We start from the raw sequence: 26,063 nt of genomic DNA, 5'->3' as shown, positions 1-26,063 counted from the left end.
CACCTTTTTCAACCTCTTGTGGATGTTTCCCACTGTTTTCACAGCACAGGAATTCTATGACAGCACGTTGCTTCTGACGATCGTCAAGTGAAGCAGCCATCTTGAAGACATGCTGTGACGGCGCCACTCACGGGAACAGGTTGCACTTAGTTTGAAAACAAGCGGGAAGGATGTATCTATAAACTGTAAAACTTTCACAGATGCAGAATGAAAACCGTATTTTTAGAAGACTTGTGTGCATTTCTTTTGGAGTGACTCTCGTATTTTCAATCCTCGACAGCAGTGAGGGTAAATGAATTCTGTTGCTCACCTTTGATAACATGAATATAAAATCCAACTACGTACTAACTGTGTTGTACTGTCTGGAGGGCAACAAGCAGGGAACTTTCAGTGGGATATCAGTTTCTGCCGTAAACGAAATGATGCTTATGAGTGAAACATACGCCAGTTGCACTGGAGACGTGATTACCGGGTAATTTTTTGGCACGTCGGCCAGAGTCAGCGGAGGGTGGAAACTGGTCCGCGGACTCAGCCGATGTCGGCGCCGCCACACTCTGGTATCGACAGCCACCATTCATCGGCAGGTGATTTATGGCCTCCTAATCTGTACTCGGCGCGGAGGAAATGGCTTTTACGACCGAAATTACCGCCGGATTTATTATCGACGCTGTTGACGCCAACACATTAAGGAGTTACGACCGCGCCGGATAGGAGCCGCCGAGTGCTTTCGCCAGCTGGCAATCAACGGATGGCTGCCACCCGCAGTACATACGGAGCGGTCTAAGCGTAAAAGTAAGTTCTGCGTTCAGTTGTTTGATAAGATTTGTACAGGCATTCCCTTCCTGTTGCTGTTGATACTACGATTTTGATGGAGTAATATGATTCACTTTGACATCGTCATTTTAAAGCACCCCTACGTCTCTAACCGTGATACTGGCCTGAATCGACGAGAAGTAGGCTCCACAAGTTTCACCTGATGAAGCCACTCTTTGATGATTTGATTCCGAAGAGATGACAAATTTTGGTTCTAATCCTGCCTCGGGCATGGATGTGTGTAATGTCCTTAGGTTAGTTATATTTAAGGAGTTCTAAGTTCTAGGGGACTGATGACCTCAGATGTTAAGTCCCATGGTGCTCAGAACCACTTCTGAACAAATTTTGGGGGTGGTAACTGCTGCGTTTCACCTGCTGTCGCACATAGTCCCAGGTATTTTCTACGAGAGAAGCATCGAGTGATTGTTTCATTGGAGTACCAAAGCAGTGCACCAAATTCATTTACATTTACAGTTATCTAAGATTGAGAATGTAACAGGTGAACCGAGAACAATGTCGCAGTAGGTGTAGCTGATGCTGAGTTGACAGGGAAATACAGAGGTTCACCAAAATATTTATCATGTAATTGAAAATCAACATCTTTCCGTGTCAGGAACACACGAACCCAAATCGCTAAATTTATATTAAACAAGTAAACTAAGTAACTAAGATGATCGTTTCCCTAAAGGCGTTTCTAAATGGTTCAAATGGCTCTGAGCACAATGGGACTTAACATCTATGGTCATCAGTCCCCTAGAACTTATAACTGCTTAAACCTAACTAAACTAAGGACATCACACAACACCCAGTCATCAAGAGGCAGAGAAAATCCCTGACCCCCCCCCCCCCCCTCCCAGGCGTTTCTCCCTAGAGGAGGAGGATCTTAGTGTTTAACGTCCCGTCGACAACGAGGTCATTAGAGACGGAGCGCAAGCTCGGGTGAGGGAAGGAAATCGGCCGTGCCCTTTCAAAGGAACCATCCCGGCATTTGCCTGAAGCGATTTAGGGAAATCACGGAAAACCTAAATCAGGATGGCCGGAGACGGGATTGAACCGTCGTCCTCCCGAATGCGAGTCCAGTGTGCTAACCACTGCGTCACCTCGCTCGGTGCGTTTCTCCCTGGATTCATTCCTCATCAGGTTTACAGTAAGCTTTTGTTGCCTGATCACAACACAGCCGCAGGGCAACAAGACAATATACAACCTAAAACCAAACAACAGGCGTTAGACGGCCAAAACAGAACTCAGTTACGATTATGTGCTGTTACCCGCAGCTGTGCTCTAACATCAGTAAAATGAAATGTGCTGATGGCTTTCTCGCCCAGGAGACACTATTCGGCCGCATGCTGCAAGTAAGTCTTTTTAGTTTGGTCCAATTCGGTGACTTGCGCATCGTTGATGATAAAATGAACATGGTAAAATTTGGAAATTTGTGGTAAGGCCTTATGCGACCAAACTGCTGAGGTCATCGGTCCCGAAGCTTACTCACTAGTTAATCTGACTTAAACTAACTTACGCTATGGACAACACACACACCCATGCCCGAGGGAGGACTCGAACCTCCACGGGGCGAGCCGTACGGACCGTGGCAAGGCGGCCTACACCGTGCGGCTACCCCGCGTGTCGTGATACACACACACACACACACACACACACACACACACACACACACACACACACACACAACAAAGATTAGCAAAGCTAACCAAAATATCACCAATTGTTGACTCGTATCAGTAGTTTTGTTACGTCGAGTGATGTTGACGGTGCTAAAGTAAAATATGGACTTCCTAGAAATATTAAATACAGTTAAACTGGCGAAAAAAATAAATAATTTGTATTTCGCTGGAGCGCAAATTCTGTAACACTTGTATGTGCAATAACGTCAGATGCCCACACGTTTCTAAGTATTATGCGCGGCTACGGTTGCATATCGTAATCAAATACGGCCTCACTAAAAGCCTCCCACGTTCTACATGTAAAGATACGACTTATCTCTGTTTGTAGTAGAGCGTTTAAAGGATGTAGTTGTGAGTCTTCAAGCGTCTCAAAAATGGTTCAAATGGCTCTGAGCACTATGGGACTCAACATCTTAGGTCATAAGTCCCCTAGAACGTAGAACTACTGAAACCTAACTAACCTAAGGACATCACACACACCCATGCCCGAGGTAGGATTCGAACCTGCGATCGTAGCAGTCCCGCGGTTCCGGACTGCAGCGCCAGAACCGCACGGCCACCGCGGCCGGCAAGCGTCTCAGAAGCTATAAGAGATTCGTGACGCTCAGTGGCTAAAAAGCGACGGGCTTGTGTCTGAAATTAGAAACAGAAGTAGGATTCAACACGTTGAATATTGTATAAGTGTTGTATTCATTACAGTGAATCGTATTATGTATACAACATATCAAACAGTAAAAGCATATTCGTAAATATCACAAAATTCAAAAGTCATAGAATAAATAGCATCTTCAAATAGTAATTACTATTGTTTCATATTTCACTTTATATTCTTCAAATTAATAAATATGTTGTACTAAACATTTTCTAAGGTGTCCTATGTTCTTCCCCAGCGTTCAAGCTATCTCCAAACCGAATTTCATCAAAATCGGTTCAGCTGTTTAATCGTGAAAGCCTATCAGACATAGTTACTTTCACATTGATAATGTTAGTATGGATTTACCACTTAATAGATAGAATTTACTGAGTTCATAATAAACAAGTCCACTGAATAACGTCAATATTCCTTCGCCTCAGGTGTTTACACTCGAACACGTGTAGCGTTAAAGAGCAACATAAATTCGCTTTCCCGTTTACAATATACCCACATCGATAAGGCAACAACACACAATCCAAATCAATCAGCTGCCTTAAATCTTCCAAGTCATTACTTAGGTAGATACCACGTGTTCACCAAACCACACGTGACACTTGTCCACTGAGCAACTACCGTAATTATTTGGCCACAGGCGATTACCCTCGAATATATATAACGACAGACTGCGATCTGAGTGCTATCTCTCTCTGATCACAACACGACTCAGATCGGCAAGACATCAACTTAATATCATGAAATAAATGGAGTGCCGTTAATAGGCCAAATTACCAGCTAGGTACATTCCATGTGTTTACCATACAACAAATGACACTTTCAAATTTTACTGAGTTCATAATAAGTCAGCCCACTGAATAACGATCGTAATCCTTTAGCCACAGGCGGTTAGGCTTGAATACATCTAACTTGTGACTGCAACGTAAGTCCTCTGCCTGCTTACAATAAGCCCACAGATCGGCCGAACTGCCATACACAGATCAGGAAGAGATTTTGTAAGTAGGCTGTTTAGGTTTTCTTATTGGTAACGCCACATAGCGCTCTGTATGAAAAATCACTGGCTGTGCTGTGCGCAGTCTGTGGCTAGCTTGCATTGTTGTCTGCCATTGTAGTGTCGGGCAGCGGCAGCAAGATGCTAACAGCGCGTAGCGTTGCGCAGTTGGAGGTGAGCCGCCAGCAGTGGTGGACGTGGGGAGAGAGATGGCGGAGTTTTGAAATTTGTAAGAATTGGTGTCACGAACTGATATATATATATATATATATATATATTATGACTATTAAGGTAAATACATTGTTCTGTATTAAAATCTTTCATTTGCTAACTATGCCTATCAGTAGTTAGTGCCTTCAGTAGTTTGAATCTTTTATTTAGTTGGCAGTAGTGGTGCTCGCTGTATTGCAGTAGCTTGAGTAACGAAGATTTTTGTGAGGTAAGTGATTTGTGAAACGTATAGGTTAATGTTAGTCAGGGCCATTCTTTCGTAGGGATTTTTGGAAGTCAGATTGCGTTGCGCTAAAAATATTGTGTGTCAGTTTAAGCACAGTCGTGTATAAATTGTTCTAAGGGGACGTTTCATAATTTAAAAGGCACTATTCGGCTCAAACACAACTGAGGCATTTAACATGTATTTAGCAGGCAACAGAAATTACCCTCCCAGTCACACAATCTCGCCAATAGTACTGAGCTCAAAGCAATTAAAAAAAGAAAATTTCAATTTATGAAAATACGGGGTGTTCGAAGCTTCCGTTACAAATTTGTAGGACTTACAGAGTGGAGTGAGTACTTAATATTTTGAATAGGATCCCATGTTCGGAAACGTGCCCTTTCCCGAAGGTTTCAATTCAAATATGTAAGGTGTCCGCGTCTGCTTTTGTGAGGTGGACAGGTCGAGGTGGCCCAACCGCGTGGCCGCCGCGATCGCCTTATTTAACTCACACGGACTACTTACTGCAGTGTCGTATGTATAGAAACAGATGAAGATCTACTAGCACGAGTCCTCGCCACTGCACTAGAAACTGAAGAGACACCAGGTGCAATGGGCAGTGTGTACCAGAACTTGCTTTATAGGTGCAATGTCTCAAACAATGTTGGTGGTCGCCACATCGAGCCGCTGTTGTATTAATACAAACAAATTTGCTAAATTGATAAATGAATGTTTCGTTATGTTTCCTTTCGAGTTGTTACGTAATAATTGTACTGCGTCAGCCTAACTAAATTCCTCAAGCAGAAGTGGACGAGTTAAACATGTGAATTGAAGCCTTCGTAGAACGGAAACAGTACGGTTCCGGAAATCGGTTCATGTTCAGGATATTAAGTACTCACTCACCTCTGTAAGTCCTAGAGCTTTGTAAGGGGAATTTCCAGACATCCTTTACACAAAGACTTCCTTAAATGCACCGCACGCCAAGACTGGTCCGAGCAACAATTTATTATGGACAGCACGCAGGGTGCTCAAATCTAATTCATAAATCCTAAATACAGGGTGTTACAAAAAGGCACGGCCAAACTTTCAGGAAACATTCCTCACACACAAATAAAGAAAAGATGTTATGTGAACATGTGTCCGGAAACGCTTAATATCCATGTTAGAGCTCATTTTAGTTTCGTCAGTATGTTCTTCCACCTACGCTCAGTGCAGTACGTTATCATGATTCCATACGGGATACTCTACCTGTGCTACTAGAACATATGCCTTTACAAGTAGGACGCAACATGTGGTTCATGCGCTGCACATTTCAGTCGAAGTGTTCGTACGCTTCTCAACAACAGATTCGGTGGCCGATGGATTGGCAGAGGCGGACCAATTCCATGGCCTCCACGCTCTCCTACCTCAACCCTCTTGACTTTCATTTATGGGGGCATTTGAAAGCTCTTGTCTACGCAACCCCGGTACCAAATATAGAGACTCTTCGTGCTCGTATTGTGGACGGCTGTGATACAATACGCCATTCTCCAGGGCTGCACCAGCGCATCAGGGATTCCATGCGACGGAGGGTGGATCCATGTATCCTCGCTAACGGATGACATCTTGAACATTTCCTGTAACAAAGTGTTTGAAGTCACGCTGGTACGTTCTGTTGCTGTGTGTTTCCAGTCTCTGATTAATGTGATTTGAAGAGAAGTAATAAAATGAGCTCTAACATGGAAAGTAAGCGTTTCCGGACACATGTCCACATAACATATTTTCTTTCTTTGTGTGTGAGGAATGTTTCCTGAAAGTTAGGCCGTACCTTTTTGTAACACCCTGTATAACACGTACTCCAGCCAAATTGTGAAACTTATTGCCGGATACAACTATTATTCCGAGCGTATACTGACTGCACGGTCCAATAACTTAACTTCTTGTCCTACTCCGAACTAATTCTGCAAACCCCTGTCACAGCATGTGGAGCCGGCCGGAGTGGCCGAGCGGTTCTAGGCGCCACACTCCGGAACCGAGCGACTGCTACGGTCGCAGGTTCGAATCCTGCCTCGGGCATGGATGTGTGTGATGTCCTTAGGTTAGTTAGGTTTAAATAGTTCTAAGTCTAAGGGACTGATGACCTCAGATGTTAAGTCCCATAGTGCCCAGAGCCATTTGAACCACAGCATGTGGACGAAGCTTCAATTCCAGTCCAAGCTGCGTAGGAGAAATTTTGTAGAGCTTGGTAGGTAGGAGATGAGATACTGGAGGAAGTAAAGCTGTGAGGACGCCTCGAGAGTTGTGCGTGGGTAGCTCAGTCGGTAGAGCGCTGCCTGCAAAAGGCAAAGGTCCTGTGTTCGAGTCCTAGTCCAAGACACACTTTTAATCTATCACGAACTATTACCTTTCTCATCAATCTGACCACGGGAAATCACTATGTACTGCACCAGGTATCCTTTTCCCGGTGTTCATCAAATAAAAAAGAAAGGGGAAAAAACAATTTCTTGCTGCCGGTGGACTACACTCGGTGCCACGTATGTTCCATACGAAAGTGGTCGTTCTCGCAGCGGCGTAGGAATGGCTCTGAGCACTATGGGACTTAACGTCTGAGGTCATCAGTCTCCTAGACTTAGAACTACTTAAACCTAACTAACCCAAGGACATCAAACATATCCCTGCCCGAGGCTGGATTCGAACCTGCGACCGTAGCAGCAGCGCGGTTCCGGACTGAGGCGCACAGAACCGCTCGGTCACTGCGGCCGGCAACGGCGTAGAGAAACACAGTTAACCGTTTACCGCAGTCAAAAATTAATACAAATTCTCTGATCAATTTTAAAAATAAATTAATAATCGCCAGTACATGTTACTATCTTGGCACCTGACGGCAGACTAAACATCCAGTTTGGTTACAGTGTATAGATACCGTTTCAGACATATTCGCCAACACAAGAACGAAAAGCCGCTCGAATCAGGCTAACGCAAGACAACCCGCGAAATTACTAAGCTCCCGATGTGTGATTCTTATTTTAACATATCTCGTATGTCTTGAGGAAGCTTAACTCACGGCGCCCAGATTACCCAGACTCTATTCATCCAGTATTTAATAATGAGAGCACTTAGTAACTTCCAACAAACTTTAATCAAAATGTCAAGCCCTTTCCAAAAATTATCTCGCTGACAGTCCCTACAAAGTACCGAAAGTTTGTCACTTTGTAAGACGTCAGTATCAGGAAAGACGTATTAATTCATTATGTCTGTACCACTAACTCTATGCGAAACACGTTTTGTAGACATTATCCACTTATACCACTGACTACACTTGCCAAATAATGTAACTGCACGACACAAATTTCAGGTGATATGACATCATAATCATTGAGATGCATGAAGCAATAGTTTTTCTTAAAATCATACTTGTCCAGTATTTGTCAAAAAGGTCTTACGTGAATATACAATGGGGCTACAATTCTCTTGGTTTACCGGCTTTGGTTCCTGACTTCTGATTAAACTATGGGTGAATAAACCGAAACAGACAACATCAACATAATTAGTGTTTTGATACTTCAACGATAAAGGTTTTACCTTTACACATCAAACTCATTTTTTAAAGTAATCAGACGTTTGAAGCTGTTTTATACATGGAAATTCGATTCTTCAAAGGATCGTGCATGGGGGCGGCCCTGGTCAGTTCACATTTGTATTTTTCACAGAGGTTTTCCTTGTTATATTATCTGTACTACCTAAAAATATTATTGTATGTAAAATAAACAGGTAATAGTGGATGTACTGCTTCACAAAGGACTGTACAGATGGTCGTCTAGAATATTCGCTTCTACCGACACGTTTCACGTGCTAACCTTTCTATGTTGGTCTTCTAACCTGCCCCCCTTTCTATTATAAGGTTAATTCAAGTTTTAACAGAATCTACAACTGTCTCAAGATTCTGCTGCGAAGGTGTGTAATATATATTTTTAACACGTGAAGGATGGTAGAACAAATAGGTTTTGTTATTTAGAAAACTGACTATTTTTCCTACTTAGCTTATCTGAAATCGTCGTATTCCTAACCGTAATTATTGGCGAATTGGTAATTCTACAGTGATAAAGAGTTGTACAGGTCATATTTTTAGTACATACATTTTATTTAAATGAAATGTTTCAGACACGAGTTTTGAAGTAGTTTACATGTTTTATTCATCATACTGGCGCTTTTTCACAGATTTCTGATTTATACAAATAAAAAAGTCTTTGGAGAAACACATCATTGTGCTTTATTAATCTATTAAGATAGAACAACTTTAAAATACATCCTAGTGGGACGACGCCTTTCTTCAGAAGAAACTGAAACAAAGCTCGTCTTCACTTAGATTAGATTATATTAGATTAATACTTGTTCCATAGATGATGAATACGACACTTCGTAATGGTGTGGAACGTGTCAAGTTAATGAAAGATGCCTGTACAAGATATTACATTACACAAAATATTGCATGACACTAATGTTTAAGTTATTTTTTTCCCTCCCTTAATTTATATCTAAAACTTCAGCCAATGAGTAGAAGGAGTTGTCTTCTAGAAATACATTTAATTTATTTTTAAATGTTGGTTGTCTATCTGTCAGGCTTTTGACGCTGTTTGGCAGGTGAGCAAAGACTTTTGTGGCAGCGTAATTTACCCCTTTCTGTGTCAAAGTCAGATTTAACCTTGCATAGTGAAGATCATCCTTTCTCCTGGTGTTATAGCTCTGCACACTGCTATTACTTTTGAACTGGGTTGGATTATTAACAACAAATTTCATAAGTGAATATATATACTGTGAGGTTACTGTGAGAATCCCTAGATCCTTAAATAGACGTCTGCAGGATGACCGTGGGTGGGCTCCAGCAATTATTTTGATTACACGTTTTTGAGCAATGAATTCTTTTCTACTCAACGATGAATTACCCCAGAATATGATACCATACGAAAGTTGTGAATGAAAGTAGGAAAGTAGGCATAGTAAGCTAATTTACTGAGATTCTTATCACCAAAATTTGTAATAACCCTAATAGCATACGTAGCTGAACTCAGACATTTCAGCAGACCATCAATGTGTAGCTTCCAGTTTAACCTTTCATCAATGGACACACCTAAAAATTTTGAAAATTCTACCTTAGCTACAGACTTCTGTTCAAAGTCTGTAATTATTACTGGAGTTGTGCCATTTACTGTACGGAACTGTATATACTGTGTTTTATCAAAATTTAAAGAGAGTCCGTTTGCTGAGAACCACTTAATAATTTTGTGAAAAACATCATTTACAATTACATCACTTTGTTCATGGTTTTTGGATGTTATTACTATACTTGTATCATCAGCAAAAAGAACTAACTTTGCATCTTCATCAATATGGAATGGTAAGTCATTAATGTACATCAAGAACAGTAAAGGACCTAAGACCAAACCCTGTGGCTGTTACCAAAACTCATATTTAACGGGAGTTCAGAAACGGCACTATCATTTCAGTCAGTACTTGATACTTTAATTATTTTGTAACGTAAATACTCGTTTTTATTAGTTTTTCCTGTGATATTTATTATTTTTTCAACTACATTACACAATTTTCATATAATGCGTGAGTTATCGGACTTGGGTGGTATCAAAGTACTAGTGAGTAAATTAAAAAAATATTAGGATTTTAATGATTTCGCATTACAGGCAATTGACAGATGTCATTGGAATGACTTTATATTTTACAAATGTTTTCAGTGTCACATACTTAGAGATTTTAGTTCAAATAAAACATGACTTCAAATACAAGATACTGCTTGATTTTGGTCATGAAAAAGACAATCATTATGGTGACATTATTCTCTAGTTTTTCAATGGACAACATATGAAAAAATTTACCAAAAACATCAGTATTTTGTGATGTAGTGTCAGGGTACATAGAAAATATATGTATATAAAAATTCATTACATGCTTCTTTATGACATAGGGATGTAATGAACAATCTGTAGAAACGCCATTACCTGTAGGAGAAACAACTAATGGCTACAGAGACAGGCACTGGGGACGGGAGAACGGGGAAAATGAGACAGGAAAAGGATTTAAGTGAGAGAGAAAGGAAGCGTTCGTGTGTGGAGGGAAGAGTGGAAGAGAGGGTGAGGAAGTGGTGGTCTGAAGCACCTGCGTCCTCCCTGAGGGAACGCCAGTCCTGGGAGAAGCCGGACAGACGGCTAAAAGGATTGTCGCTTCCGCGGAAGAGGCACGCCGCACAGGGAGTGAGCAATCCGTTCTTCGTGTCCTTAAGATGTTATTACTCCGCCAGAAAATTGTGGCTGGCCAACCCTCCATCTTACGGTCCGGAACGCCTGTGTGTGCGTATCCACATTTCGGAACAAAGGATCCTGACTGAGGGGAAGGCTCCTTGCCCGTTGACAATCGCAGAGTGGTCACCACAACAAGCCCGCAGGTAGACGATCACGAAAACGATTCTTAATCCCATTTCAGATTATGACAAGATTTGTGACGTGCCACCCCATTACTTAGCAACCTAAATAACGTTGCTCGTTTTCAGTTGCCTTAAATCAAACCTTCCAATGCCGATAAATGTAAATACTTGGTTCGCCAGCCTCACTATAAAACGTTGTCCTGGTGAGATAAGATTCCTTCACTAACTGTGACTTAGCCGGCCCTTCTAACTTCTCATTTCCCCAAGACAAAGCATCCTTTCGAAGAATCGACAAACTATTCGTATGCCAACGTCGAAAAATACACAACAGTAAATCGGATTAGTTGCTGACGAGGCTTCCAGGTTGTAACCGAATTAAATGAGTAACCGTTCCAGTTCACTTACGTCTGCTACACACAAACATTACTGAACGCAATGAAATTCAGGAACACTTTAAGGAAAGGAAAGACTATTAAGCATGCATAAACATAAATTAAAAGCCAAGATCTTTTGTAAAATTTAGATTAAGTATTACACTATCACATGGGCTGGATAAAAAGTAATGGGAACACTGTTGTAAAGTGATGTCTGTGGCTGGTATCAGGTCAATTGAAATAGTGCAGCCGGCCGCGCTTCAGTCCGGAACCGCGCTGCTGCTACGGTCGCAGGTTCGAATCCTGCATTGGGTATGAATGTGTATGATGTCCTTAGGTTAGTTAGATTTAAGTAGTTCCAAGTGTAGGGGACTGATGACCTCAGATGTTGTCCCATAGTGCTTAAAACCATTTGAACCATTAGAAGGAGTGCAGTGTACGGCGATGGCTGTGTTTGAGTCACCTGCAGTGTGTTCTATCTGGAAGTGCGAGAGGTCAATACAAGCGCCTAAGAGACGATCACTGCAGCCTACTACTGCAATTGCTCGCCACATCACCTTCGTCCCGCACTAAGAAGAGAGCGACGATACCTTCTGGCAGTGCATCCCATCATTCTTCATATCAATGCACGGTACCACAAGGCGAAACCTGAGCAGGCGCTCTTTTGTACGTGGGGTGAGAGATACTGTAACATCCGACGTAGTCACCCGATGTGACTCCGTACGATTACGACCTGTTTGCCAAACAGAGGAACCTTTTTACGGCGTGTGCTACAACAGAAAAGAAAACATCATATGTGGCACAGGGTGGTCCTTGTGAGTTACCGGCAGAGATGGACGCGCTGACAGTATACGACTCCCTCTGTCTGTGTGAAGGAAGGTGATCTATATGCTGGGCTATTATACTGAGGCCATACAATACGGCGAACGTCTGTCTCTCTTTCTTCTTTATTGAGTTTCGATTTCCCCTGCCCCCAGAGAAGGGCGGGCTGTCAGTAGCTTAGTACGCCACTCTTCAACCTACAGAATAGTTAAAAACGTAATAAGAAGATAATGAACAATAAAACAGGCGATAAAGACGGTGATTTTTTTAAACTGCAAAATGGTGGAAAGTTGTGGAAGATAAAATATAAAAACAAAAGGTTGGTGATGCTAATTAAGGCACACAGTAAGGAGACAGGTAAAATAGTAGACAGGTAAATAAAAAAAAGTGATAGTCTGGTTTCTGTACGCAAGAGATAAAAAAATAACACCTAGAAACAGTATGGTTTCTGTTCACAGCACGTAAAAAAGGGGATACTCAACAGACAGTTGAGTGGGAAAAGGGGGGAGGAGAGAAAAGAGAAAAGGGGGAGGAGCCCATGGAGGGAGAGGACACACAAAAGGAGGGGGGGGGGGGCAGAGCAGACATGAGAAGGAGTGGGGAAGGCAGGGCACGGGAAAGCAAAAGGACTCAGGGGAGAGAATGGAGTAAAAAAAAACGGTAGTTGGGAAAAAACATAATTGAAAAGGGGGAGGGAGCCTGGGAAAAGGACAGAGGGAAGGGGAGGAGAAGAACAGAGTTGATAGGAGGGATAAATGGAAGGAGAGGTGGCATCATCTGGGAGGGCGAGTTAACGGAAGTCACCCTGGGAAAGGAGGTGAACGGTGTAGAGATGGAATGTAGAGGGGATGTGGCAGCAGGTGGAGGTTGGAAGGAAGAGGTGCAGCCACGGGATGAGAAGGATCGAGTCGGCAGGAAGGGGTAGAGGACTCGGATATTTTCCAGGAAAAGGAGTAGATGGAGGAAAGAAATCAGGTCATAGAACATCCGAATGGGGGACGGGAAGCGTGTACAGAAGACATGTTTATGTCGGAATGATTCGACGCTCTATCAGCACCAGGATTAAAGAACATAAGAGATATTGCAGGCTGGGGCAGGTGGAGAAATCGACCGTTGCAGAACACCCTCTGAGTGAGACCGACCACGTAATAAAATTCGCCGACACGGAAGTTCTCGCTGTAGAGAAGCACTATCACACGCGCTTGTTCAGAGATGCTGTAGAAATACAAAAAACACGCGAACAGCTTCAACAAGAAAGAAGAAGACCTCAAGATAAACGGATCCTGGCCTCCCGTACTGCAGCGAACGACCGTCGCAGGTAGTAAGAGGAGAACCGCACCGGAAATGACCGCGGTGAAGCCCTCGGACGTTGCGCGCCAGGTATAGTCTGCGGCCGCGAGCTCGGCTCCAGCTCACCACTGGCAATGGATGGTGAAGCTGGCCAAAAGTCAGTAAAATCATTAGATGAAAGTTGGCCGAAGAACCCGAGACAGGAGCCAATAGGCAGTTTGTCTCGGCAAATTGTCGATATTGTGGGTCTATGAATATTGAATGCCCTAACGACTGCCGGAATGGAAAGTTCCATGCATCTATCTCGAATCTTGTTTGCTGTAAAAACACTTTCTAACGGTCGTGAGTATTAGTTATCTTCGTGACAGGACGTGCTGAGTGGGTGTTAGTCAAGGTGGCCTTCAGGCTACAGAGACACCATTATCAGTGTCTGAGTTTGAACGAGGTCGCGTAACAGGGTTACAATAAGCTGGATGTTCCTTCTCCGATACTGCAGAAAGAATCGGCAGGAACGTAGCCACTGTACACGATTGCTGATAAAGGGTCGCAAGAAGAACGGGACCCGGACGGCACTACCAACAGGGAAGACGTGTCCGGCGTACGGCTCTGGCGCATCGTACTGCATCTGCAGCAGGCTTTTGAGCAGCAGGTGGCACCACAGTGGCACGACAAACTGTTACAGATCGGTTACTTCAAGGACAGCTCCTAACCAGACGTCCTCTAGCGTGCATTCCACTGACCCCAAACCACCGCCAGCTGCATCTTCAGTGATGTCAAGCGAGAGCCCATTGGAGGGCAGGGTGGAGGTTGTGTTTTCTGATAAAAACTACTTCTGCCTCGGTGTCAGTGTTGGCTGTGTGTTGGTTATAAGGAAAGCCAGTTGAGGAGCTGCACTGTGCTAGCTATGGAGTTATGGTCTAGAGTGCGATTTCGTATGACAGCAGGAGCACTATCGTGGTTATCCCACGCAGCTGACTTCAGATTTGTACCTCTGTCTCGCGTTTGGCCCTATAGCGATTCTATTCAAGAAAAGCATTCCAGGAGACGTTTCCCAAAAGGATAACGTTCTCCCACATACTGCTGTTATAACCCAACATACTCTACACAGTGTCAACATGTCGTCTTGATCTGTTCGATCACCAGATCCGACTACAATCGAGCACACACGGGACATCATCGTGTAACGTCCCCCTTCCCTTCTGTAACAGTTCTGTCACTAAATGTAACTGGGTTTTCTCTTTTGATGCTAGTCAATTGTCAGGATGAGCATTACTGCAAAGGGCTTTTGATTCTAAAGCATTACGTCAGGGTGAAAATGCTAAATAAATTAAATTTTCTCTCTTAACAAAATGTGGGCAGGGTGGGTTCTTCCTTGGCTCGGTTATGAGGTAGAATGAAACAGCATTTTTACATAAGATAACTTTTATTGAAAGTTTCGTACAACTGTTTTCTTACTCGATGTTCTGGCTCGGAGAGCGGCAGCTGTGTCGTTTGCGAAGCCTTCTGCTGCGGCAGCGGCGGCGTCTGATTACGCGTGGTGCTGTGTATCTCGTGTCGCCGTCTCGCCCAGTTGACAGGAGACGCGCATCGTGCTGTGGCCCGTTTAATTATTGAGAACGAAGCCGTGCATCGGATGGTGATACCTTGGATGTGGCGTCCCAGTGTTTCTCTTCTCTAAGCGGCCGCGTGTGTCAGTGTTGTGCGTCGGCCAGCGGAGCGACGCGGCTGGGGAAGGCCAGCGTCCCGGACTCGAACAACGGACTCCCGCTTGCCAGTTTTCGGCTGCCAGATCTTCATACCAGCTCACAGATGACTGCTGATGTGAGGCCGTCTCCTTCTCGTCCTCACGAGTCACCCGGGTACGTAAAAATCTGTCTCCAAATACCTTTTAACTAATGTCTTCTGGCGCCGAGGCTGCTGTTTACTATTCCATTACAGCGGCGGACTTGGTGCGTCTGTGTATGATGTAGTCTCTTCTTGCAAGACGGTCTTCAGCACCGAAACTGACTGAAAATTACTGCTACCCTTCTCTTCTCGTCGGGCCCACTGCCTCTCGCGTATTTATTCACTTCAGTTCACTGGAGGTGAACGACTTCACGGTCATTGCCTCTTTTGTCACGTTGAAAAGCTTCTCGAAGAATCTTCTTAACGTCGGTCATTGGTTCTTGGAATGTAGGCGAGGGCCTTTGATCACTTGTGACAACTGAGAAACACGTGAGCCGCTCATTGCCTCTTCTGTCACGTTGAAAAGCTTCTCGAAGAATCATCTTAACGTCTGTCATTGGCTCTTGGAATATAGGCGAGAGCCTGTGGTCACATATGACAACTGAGATACACGTGAGCCTGTCGGGCGATGCCCTAACGGCTGAATCGTCAGCGTCCGCTTATGTGGGGAGGGCGATGGCTTCTCCTGAACTTGCTGACTTCACGTTCATTGTCTCTTCTGCTCTGCCCGCTGTTTTTCAGCATGTAACTCTCTAAACTAAACCAAGTTTTTCATTTATTTTCTAATTTCTACTTCAGTTCACATTGATTTCACTAATTTATTTACCTATCTTAAGTACCACTCAACACTTCTATCGGCAATGCTAGAAATATATGACCGCGTAAGCAATTGCCTAAACAATTGGAATAAACTTTTGAAAAGGCTATCATTCCAAAGATTCAATATAAAGTCGATAAATGAGGGGGAGGTTAACAACAAGATGCCTTCTAGGACAACTTATTCCGCCTACTTAATTACTGTAAAATTTAATATGGTTGTTCGAAAGGTTTGTGCTATCATTCGCCGGCCGCGGTGGCTGAGCGGGTCTAGGCACTACAGTCCGGAACCGTGGGACTGCTACGGTCGCATGTTCGAATCCTGCCTCGGGCATGGATGTGTCAGATGTCCTTAGGTTAGTTAGGTTTAAGTAGTTCTAAGTTCTAGGGGCCTGATGACCACAGATGTTAAGTCCCATAGTGCTCAGAGCCACTTGAACCATTTGCTGTCATTCACGTACTGTGCCAACGAGAAGGGGTACCACTTGGATCGGAACAGAATAATAAGAGTTACTGAAATAATTATAGCAGAAAAGAACTACGGTCGCCAGCCCAATTGGGCAAAATTTCTGTTCGGTAGGTGAATTAATGAGCCGAACAGTCAATGTCAAGAATTACTCGAACACGCGCGGCAACAGAGGGCTGCACGCGCTTTAGCAAAAACAATTGAAACATTTACGTAATAAAGCGAGAAAGAAAATAGTTTGCACTCGAAATATCATTAACTAATAGAGCTGAAATTTTGTAAACATACAAGATAACACTTAGATTAATGGTTACTTACTGTTGTAAGTGACAATGGCGCTATCTCACAATAACGTCTACTATTTTCATATGAATTATGGAAAATGGCAAAAAATAATTAAAAGAAACTCTATTGACTTCTGAACAGGGAAGTAGAAATTGATAATTACAGTATCAAAAGGTAATTATTATACTTTAGCACGACTGCAAGTCGAAATGTGAACCACAACTTTACTAACAAGAAATTACAGTAATCACTGATATTTACAATCATTCATTAATTCTAGTTAGTGCTTTTGTTCATAGTGCCAGGAATCATTTTAATTTGATTAGTTGATTTACTATTTGCAACAATTAGATCACCTCAGATGAAAGTTCAAATTCAATGAGACTGAAATTACTGAATGCTTAAGTTCAAAACTTTAATCTAACTGAATCATTTAGATCATAACCAAAATTAACTGGCCCTGCAATTTTCATTTTTCATAAACGGTACTCGGATTATTGTAAGAATAGGATAGGACAGGAACCTCCTTGGTGAATGGTTTTAGGAGAATCACGGGTAAACAGTTTTGATTAAACTATGGTAATTATTCACTCGCAGAACACCACAAAGCTGAGTAGCGCCGTTACAAAACTAGTTGAGAATAAGCTGTCATGCAGCGATCTTACTTCAGTCCATTCTCGCCGCGACGAAGTTGCTGATGACGATACTGCTGCTGGCTCCTTTCCATGATAATTAGAGAGCACGGGCGTTATTGGCAATGATATTGGCGTGGCGGGTTCTTGATGTCGCTGCAGCCAATATTCTCACCGCCCACGCTCATCACTTGCCACGTGCCGCTAAACAATCACTCCTCCAGCACAGTGCACGCCATCCATGCGTCCGCACTTCGCCAAGTCTCACACCAGAGTTCTCTCTCTCTGTGTAGCGCGCGCTCTGACGTAACATCTTTCCGCGTCCAGAGATGCCACTACTACAACGATACTTATTCGTTGACGAAAAACTAACGTTTCCCTAACATTCCCTCAGCGATATTTACATAATATACATAATTGATTATACAGCAAAATAAACAAATTAATTCATACATCGTGTAAATATAAATTTACATAAAGATAAAAGCAAGTATATACACAAAAATAAATCGTCAAAGAGCACATCGGCATGAAAGAGTTACAATCGGACGACAATTACAGCGTCATCCACAAGCAGCATTAACCGCCTCCATATTGATCGACCAAGTCCAAAAGGCATGAAAGTCTATCTCACCAACTGACTTCCAGCTGTTGTACAACACAAAGCATGCACATTTTGCACGCTTGCATTCAACATTCTGGCACTAACACCAGTTATTGACGTAACAGTATTTCACATTTGCAATGGCTCATCTCGCCCTTACATTAACCTGTGATCTCCCAATATTAATCACTTAAATATGTTACAAAGACAAATGTAATCCCGAAATTTCATTACTCTTTTCGATGTAGTGATTCTTTCTTTTTTTCGTCACATACGCTACGTGGTTAAGCCGCACGCAGGTTAACCCACCACAGAAACACAAAACGGGAGCCGCCCACACGGTTGGCACCCTGTGAGATTAGCCTGCTGCTCAGCCCGTGGTCTACCGGCAGAGCCAGGTAGCGGCTGGATGCGCAGCAAACTAGCACGCCGCGGGGCTGGCGTGACGTCACCAGTCTCTCATTATGGCACTCCTTTGTCCGCCGTAGACAAAGCCGGCGTGGGCGCAGCCTCGCCGCCGTTCCGTCTGTGAAATAGTAATAAAAACGACGCGATCTCGCTTTCCGTCCACGGCTTCCGACTTGCCGCTGTAACCGATTCACCGCAACCATAGTCGGACAAAATTGCATTAAGCTCCTGCGACAGATATCTCCCACAGAAGAGATTGCCAGTCTGGAAGGGAAAAAATTTTCTGCTCAGAATCCTTAAATGGCACCAACTCGTGGGCATCGCGGTGTGTTCTCTGCTAAAACTGTGCCACAGTATTGTTCTATTCCACAACATTCTTTTGTTAACCAGTTTTCTGCTTACAAGGCCATCATTAGACTGTAACTGTCGTCGTCAAATGTTCAAATGTGTGTGAATTCCTAAGGGACCAAACAATTGAGGTGATCGGTCCCTAGACTTAAACACTACTTACACTAACTTAAGCTAAGAACAACACACACACCCATGCCCGAGGGAGGGCTCAAACCTCCTGCGGGAGGGGCCGCGCAATCCGTGACATTGTGCCTCAAACCGCGCGGCCACTCCGCGTTTTGTCGTCGTCAAGGTGGGCATAAAATTTGAGATAAACATTGAAAAAGATTAAGACTCAAAGGAATTCCAGACAATGGCTGCGAGTGGGCAGTCATAGAAAAGCTGAAAGTTTGTGACGCACTGCGATTCGAAGCCAGGTTTGCACCTTACCAGCCACGCGCTCTGGCCATCAAACCATCCGGATAAGTGGTCATCGAAACTGGAGGGACTCTCCTAGAACACGTGCCATCAGACATAAATTCTCATCCTATCAACATATTACAGATGTATGAAATACGTGAAATGTATTCGCAATTCCGAATATAGAAACCATCAGCTGTATAATGGAATGACTATAATGAGAATTTGTGCCGGATCAGAAATCGAACCAGTTGCTTATCGCGAGCGGCTTCGTTACCATTTGGCTATCCGACTACCAGTTACGGCCAGACGCAAACTTCATATGTCGTCAACCATGTGTCTACAACCTGTACTCGTATATCCATTATGTACACTGTGTGGTCAAAAGTATCCCGACACTACCAAAAACATACGTTTTTCGTATTAGGTGCATTGTGATGCCATCTACTGCCAGGTACTCCATATCAGCGACCTCAGTAGTTATTAGACATCGTGAGAGACCATAATGAGGCGCTCCGCGGTACTCACGGACTTCGAACGTGGTCAGATGACAGGGCGTCACTTGTGTCAGACGTCTGTACGCGAGAATACCACATTCATAAACATTCCTAGGTCCACTGTTTCCCATGTGATAATGAAGTGTAAACGTGAAGGGCACGTACAGCGCAAGAGCGCACAGGCCGACCTCGTCTGTTGACTGGGAGGGACCGCCGACAGTTGAAGAGGGTAGTAATGTGCAACAGGCAGACATATATCCAGATCATCACACACGAATTCCAAACTGCATCAGGATCCACTGCAAGTAGTGTGACAGTTAGGCGGGATGTGAAAAAACTTGGATGTCCTGGTCGAGGGGCTGCTCATAAGCGAATCTTGCCCGTAAACGTCAAACGACGCCTCGCTTGGTGTAAGGAGCGTAAACATCGGACGATTGAACAGTGGAAAAACATTGTGTTGAGTGACGAATCACGGTGAACAATGTGGCGATCCGCTGGCATGGTGTGGGTATGGCGAATGTATGGTCAACGTCATCTGCCAGCGTGTGTAGCCCAAAAGTAAAATTCGGAGGCGGTGGTGTTACGGTGTGGTCGTGTTTTTCATGGAGAGGGCTATCACCACTTACGTATCGCGTGGCACTATCACAGCACAGGCCTACATTGATGTTTTAAGCACCTCCTTGTGCCCCACTGGCGATTGCATCTTTCAACACGATCAAGCACATTTTCATAACGCATGGCCTGTGGCTGAGTGGTTACACGACAATAACATCCCTGTAATGGACTAGCCTGCACCGAGTCGTGACCTGAATTCTATAGAATACCTTCGGGATGTTTTGGAACGCCGACTTCATGCCAGGCCTCACCGACCGACATCGATACCTCTGCTCAATGCAGCACTTCGTGAAGAATGGGCTGCCATTCCCTAAGAAACCTTCTAGCACCTGACTGAACGTATGCCTGCGAAAGTGGAACTGTCATCAAGGCTAAGGGTGGGCCAACACCATATTGAATTCCAACATTACCGATGGAGGGCGCCACGAACTTGTAAGTCATTTTCAGCCAGGTTTCCGGATACTTTTGATCACATAGCGAATATTCCCGTACAGGGGAGACATTTTACTTCAAAGTTGGTTGCCAGGTATCGGCGGATAAATACAGTATTGCAGTGCCTTCGGACATGCATTCCAGAAGGAGCTTTACATTGTAATTCGGAATAACACCGACACTGCACTATCTTATCGCACTACAAAGGTAGTGCCCCTTGCCAATTGTCCTCATTACTCGTGGCATTTCGCCGATTTCTGTAAGAATTTGTATCTGGAGTGCATCCGCAACGAAGAGATCACTTGCCGTCTTTGCCTTTATGATCTCTTCGGTACAGATGCACACCACGCTTGAACTCTTACTGGAATCAGCGAAATACCGCGAGTAATGAGGGGACAAGGGGCACTACATTAACAGTTTGAGGCTACGTTGAGAATGTGGGTCTGACGGGGGGCGTCCTAGGATAGTCCGTGCAGCTGCGATGATCTCTGTGTCCAGAAGTTCCCCAGAACCACCTGGGAGCGAGCGGGATGACGTTCCACTTCTCACTCACTGCCTTCCGCTGATACGAGAGTGGACCAGCTTCCAGCGGTCCACCACCATCCCTATCGGACAGCAACCATCAACTACAACAACATCCAGAATGAGATTTTCACTCTGCAGCGGAGTGTGCGTTGGTATGAAACTTCCTGGCAGATTAAAACTGTGTGTCGGACCGAGACTCATACTCGCAACCTTCGCCTTTCATATAAGTGCACACTCCGCTGCAGAGTGAAAATCTCATTCTGGAAACATTTTCCAGTCTGTGGCTAAGCCATGTCTCCGCAATATCCTTTCCTTCAGGAGTGCTAATTCTGCAAGGTTCGCAGGAGAGCTTCTGTAAAGTTTGGAAGGTAGGAGACGAGATACTGGCAGAAGTAAAGCTGTGAGGACGGGGCGTGAGTCGTGCTTGGGTGGCTCAGTCGGTAGAGCGCTTGCCCGCGAAAGGCAAAGGTGCCGAGTTCGAGTCTCGGTCTGGTACACAGTTTTAATCTGCCAGGAAGTTTCACCAACAACATCCATTCCAGGGAGAAAATCCGCCTTATGCAGGAGATTTTTGGGGCTTCTAATATTGATTTCGCCTGTCTCCAGGATATCAGTAGTTACACCACCCACATCTCCATGAGTGATCCCATGGGTCGTGGACTGATCCGATGGGTCGTGGAGTGACCATGTACGTCAGCGACGGGGTTCCTGTCTCCGTTGTCACCTTCCTTACAGCAGCTCAGGGCACGGCACTCACTGCGTTGGTGACACGCTTCATTAATGTCTACGCCCCTCCAGGCACTGACCAATGGCATGAATGGTCACAGTTTTATTCTGAGGACATCACCCTCCTGTTTATAGCATGATACCGCCTACTAGGAGGTGATTTTAACAGCATTCTGCTCGCAGAAGATCAGGTCCCACACTATACCACGTGCCAGAAGCTAGGTATCGTGGTGAGGGACATCCTGCTCCACAATAGCTACATGCTATCGCCGTAGCAGCCCTCATTGGGGCCTGACGACTGAGCACTCCGGCCTCAAGGCCTCAACCTTCGTCGCACATATTTCGCTGTCGGGTATACGCTGATGACCTTCTCCTCATCAGCTCCGACTCTGAGATTCGAGCAGTCCTAGAATTGATTGCGTCGGCCGATATGGCCGAGCGGTTCTAGGCGGTCGCGGATTCGATTTCTGCCTCGGGCATGGATGTGTGTGATGTCCTTAGGTTAGTTAGGTTTAAGTAGTTCTAATTTCCAGGGGTCTGATGACCTCAGATGTTAAGTCCTATAGTTCTTAGAGCCATTTGAACCATTTTAGAATTGATTGCACCTTACGGGGTTGCCGGTGGCAGCGCCATGAATGTCGCCAAACATTGTGCGATGTACATTGGACGCGGCCTCCTGGGCTCGTGCGGAGTTTCCGGTAGCGTGGCATTACTTTAGCGCCACTGTCACAGCGGCAACGAATTTCCATTGCCTGTTACATGTCATCCGTAACGACATTCGTCAGAACCACCTGCGCCGCCAGCAGGCACTTCAACACGTCGAGTTTCTTAATCTTTATGTGGCATCAAAATTGGTCCACATCGCGCAGGTTCTCTCACTGCCGAAAGCGATGCAGCGCAACCTTCAGGCGGCCCTTGGCTATTATCTTACGGCTGGTTCCACGTTTTAAGTCTGTTATGAGACACTAACCCTGTCCCCTTGGGATGGTGACCTCGGATTCGTCAATGTAGGTATGCGTGCCGTGGCCTTGTATACGAATACCATCAGAAGGTAGTGGACCGGACGGGGCCCTTCCCTAACACACAGCTTGCTGGAGGTCCTCCTACCTACGCCCACTTCACCACTGATGTCTGCCGGCCACATCGTGCCTCATTTGTCTCACATTTCGGCCTTTTCTCATCGGCTACAGTTACACACATACCAGTCTCCAAGATATGCACCCGCCCAGGATTAAGAATTTTTACAGTCACTATTGCGCCATGTTCTCCGAAATGTGATGCAGACCAAATATCCTTTCATTCAATGGCCCGTAGCGTGGAATTCCGTCCACCAGCGCTTCCTCCCTACGGGATTCCGGGTAATGTGGTACCACACAGTCAACAGGAAATTAGCCACAAAAAGGTGACTGCACAACATTAGTTTGTTGGTTTCCCTATTTTTCTCCTTTGCCAGCGACACGACACAGTTGAACACTTTCTGACTTGCGCCTCTTCGCACGACTTCTCGCTGTTCGTGCAGCACATCATTGCCTGCTATCTCAGAGAGCCACCAGATACGATCGAACAAGGAATGTTTCTATACCGGGAGGACAAACATTCCCGCTTCTAAATATCATGCTGTACATGGGTCAAGCAGTGGTTAGTCGGTTACCTAGAAGAAAAAAAGGGGGTCAGAACATCTGCCTAGTATGCAGGAGACCGACTTCGCATCCCAGTCTGGCACAAATTTTCAACTTTTTCTCTCGATTTCAATCACAGCACAATCGCAGTCAATGGCTATAAATCCTTTGCATCTTAACGCATAACGGCAACAGAATCATAACGGTTTCTGTTCTTTTGGACAAGACCGAAAGAACAGGATCCAGAGAGAGGTACGAATACAGAGTAATATCATCCTTGATAGTACACTGATAGTAGTAAAGCACTCGTCAATCCGGAGATAGTTTATAACACCACATTGCTTTACTAGGCATAGCCATGTTGGAGGTGATACCCTATGCGTTGGCTTCCTCCGGCCTTTGACGCGACGCGTTGAACCATTAATATGGGTTCCGAATCACGATGCAACTTGGGATTTTTCAACGTCAACAAACATTGTCAGACGGGAAAGGACTGCTATATGACAGATTAAAATCATAGGACTGACTGTGGATCGAATCCAAAACTTTGTATTTGTAGTCTAGTACTTTACCACGTAGCGACGAGCTTCAATTCTTTCGAGTCATAATGTAATTACAAACGTTGAAGAGTGGCTAAATATAAAGGGAACCAAGCAGATAAACATTAATATGAAACCTCAGAAAAAAGTGCCTGTACAACAAGTTCAAATAAATTAACGCTCATAATATAGTTTAATCAATACAAGGGTACTGAAGAATAGCTTTAAGCGGTATCGCATATGGAATGTGGAACAATTCTCTTCCTGCAGGCAGATGTACATGTTATAAAACAACAGAAAATATGTAGTACATAAACAATAGTACTAAAATTAATAAATACAGAAAAAATGAGGAATAAAACAGATCAAACAATGTGGAAAGGATTGAAAGACTATGATGATTAAATGAAGTTTAGAAAAAGGGACGTGTTGAGTTGTGTTTGGTTATTTATTATCAAATCAAAACTGCGTGACAGATGTTTGTTTATTTCCAGGGATTTCACAGGCTGAGTTTCTTGTCTCTGTTCACTAAGTCGAGGACACGGGACTGTGGGTGGTAGCTGGTTTGTTGGTTTTCCACAGTACATGCTCAGCATATGTGGAGACACAATTCAGCAACCTCCAGCTCTGTTCATATTTAGCCACCCTGGTTGCTATGTCTCTACCTGATTGATCAGAATAAATCTTATCACAATCACGAGTATTTTTGTATACCCCACTGTTGGCTAGTAATTGGGTCTTATTATTGAATATACGTTGGGCTGTGCTCTTCTTCACTTACTTGCTACACTCTATAACTAAGACTGTACACTACTTCAAACAAACATTGAGAGGCAAAGCTTGGCAGCATAGAGGAGTTGCTTAATTTTCACTTTTTGTTTAGTGTGCAAAATGAGGCTAATCAGAACAGCGGTATAGTCGTTAATTCTGGTCCAATGTTCAATCGCTAAGCGGGTCTAAGGCTTCCATTCACTCCGTTGTTGACCATCTAGTGGGGCAATTGAAGATAGTCAAACGAAAGCCGTAACTTTAAATCTCACGTTCAAGAAATCGATTACACAGGAGAATTGTAGAAACATACCGTCATTTGACCATTTGACAGACACCCGTATTGACGTAATATAGTAATAAACATTCCTGGCGTAGAGAAACAACTGTAAGATTTGAAAGCAAATAAGTCAGCATGTTCGGATAGAATCCCAATTCCGTTTTACAAAGAGTACTCTACATTAGCCCATTACCTGATCTTCATTTACCGTGAATCTCTTGCCCACCACGAAGTCCCAACTGACTGGAAAAAGCTTACATGACATCAGCGTATAAGAAGGCCAGAGGAACGGACCCGCAAAATTACAGACCAATATCCCTAATTTCGGTATGCTGCAGAACCCTTGAAAATATTCTCAGTTCGAATATAATAAACTTTCTTGAGACTGAGAATCTTATGTACACGAATCAGCGTGGTTTTAGAAAGCATCGCTTGTGCGAAACTCATCTTGCTGTTTTCTCACATGATACACTACACTGCGAACTATGGATGAAGATCAACTTGCAGATGTCAAATTTCTAGATTTCCGGAAAGCGTTTAACACGTTGCCCCACTGCAGGCTGTTAACGAAAACTTCTTTTGTAACAAAACCCAGTATGTTTTTCCTCGACGGCAAGTGCTCATGAGAGACAAGGGAATCGTCAGGCGTGCCCCATGGAAGTGTGATAGGACCGCTGTTGTTCTCTACGTACATAACTGATTTGGCGGACAGGGTGGGCTACAGTGTGCGGTTTCTTGCTGATGATGGTGTGGTGTACGGTAAGGCGTCGAAGCAAGATACAAGACGACTTAGGCAAAATTTCTACCTGGTGTGATGAATGGCAGCTAGCTTTAAATGTGGAAAGATGTAAGTTAATGAGGATGATATCGCGTAACTTCCTTTTTTGAAAGAAAGAAAAAATGTTCCCTTGAT

At 44.2% G+C, this 26,063-nt stretch overlaps 1 protein-coding gene across 2 annotated transcripts in view; it reads left to right on the top strand.

Moving 5' to 3' along the window:
* The window catches only part of LOC126336640 (uncharacterized), a 1,144,005-nt gene that overhangs the window by 594,566 nt on the left and 523,376 nt on the right, over window positions 1-26,063 (top strand). The window lies entirely within an intron of this gene.

This window comes from Schistocerca gregaria, chromosome 2, assembly GCF_023897955.1.
Source record: "Schistocerca gregaria isolate iqSchGreg1 chromosome 2, iqSchGreg1.2, whole genome shotgun sequence".
NCBI lineage: Eukaryota > Metazoa > Arthropoda > Insecta > Orthoptera > Acrididae > Schistocerca > Schistocerca gregaria.
This window is presented reverse-complemented; position numbering and strand designations above follow the sequence as displayed.